Genomic DNA, 1,061 nt, shown 5'->3' with positions numbered 1-1,061 from the left:
TTTTCTTTTCTTTCTTTCTTTCTTTTTTTTTTTTTTTTTGAGACAGAGCCTCAAGCTGTTGCCCTGGGTTGAGTGCTATGGCATCACAGCTCACAACAACCTCCAACTCCTGTACTCAAGCAATTCTCCTGCCTCCACCTCCTAAGTAGCTGGGACTACAGGTGCCCGCTTCAATGCCTGGCTATTTTTTGGTTGTAGCTGTCATTGTTGTTTGGCAGGCCCAGGCTGGATCGAACCTGCCAGCTCTGGTGTGTATGTGGTTGGTGCCTTAGCCGCTTGAGCCACAGGCTCTGCCCTCTTCTTTCTTTTCTAATATAGGCGTTGAGTGCAATAGATTTACTCCTGACTACTGCTCAGCAATATCTCAAAAATTTTGACATGCTGTATTTTCATTTTTATTTAATTCAGTCTATGTTCTAATTTCTCTTTTGATTTCTTCTTTGTCCGGTGGATTATTTAGAAGTCTGTTATTAGGCCGGGTGTGGTTGATTACTCACGCCTGTAATCCTAGCACTCTTGGAGGCCAAGGCAGGTGGATTGTTTGAGCTCAGAAGTTGGAGACCAGTCTGAGCAAGAGCAAGACTCCATCTCTACTAAAAATTGGGAAAACCAGCTGGGCTTTGTGGCAGGCACCCTTGTCCAGCTATTCTGGAGGCTGAGGCAAGAGGATCACTTCAGCCCAAGAGTTTGAAGTTGCAGTGAGCTACTATGGCAGGCACTCTACCCAGGGCAACTGAATGAGACCCTCTCTCAAAAAAAAAAAAAGTACATTATTATAACGTTTCCAGATGTTCAGAAGAATTTCCAGGTATCTGTTATTGATTTCTAGTTGAATTCTACTATGGCTAGAGAACATACTTTGTGTGACTTGAATTCTTTTCATTGCCCAGAATGTGGGCCAGAATATTGTGTGTGGATTTTAAAAGAATATATATTCTGCTGTTGTCAAATGCCATTAAAAGTTGTGTTGGTTGGCTCAGTGCCTGTGGCTCAAGTGGCTAAGGCGCCAGCCATGTACACCCAAGGTAGTGGGTTCAAATTCAGCCCTGGCCCGCCAAACA

General features: G+C 43.9%; 1 protein-coding gene across 1 annotated transcript in view; it reads left to right on the top strand.

Annotated features, from left to right (window-relative positions):
* The window catches only part of NFKBIB (NFKB inhibitor beta), a 10,703-nt gene that overhangs the window by 1,833 nt on the left and 7,809 nt on the right, over nt 1-1,061 (top strand). The window lies entirely within an intron of this gene.

The sequence above is a fragment of the Otolemur garnettii genome, unplaced genomic scaffold, assembly GCF_000181295.1.
Source record: "Otolemur garnettii isolate 467f Iridium unplaced genomic scaffold, OtoGar3 scaffold00233, whole genome shotgun sequence".
In the NCBI taxonomy this organism is placed as follows: Eukaryota; Metazoa; Chordata; class Mammalia; order Primates; family Galagidae; genus Otolemur; species Otolemur garnettii.
This window is presented reverse-complemented; position numbering and strand designations above follow the sequence as displayed.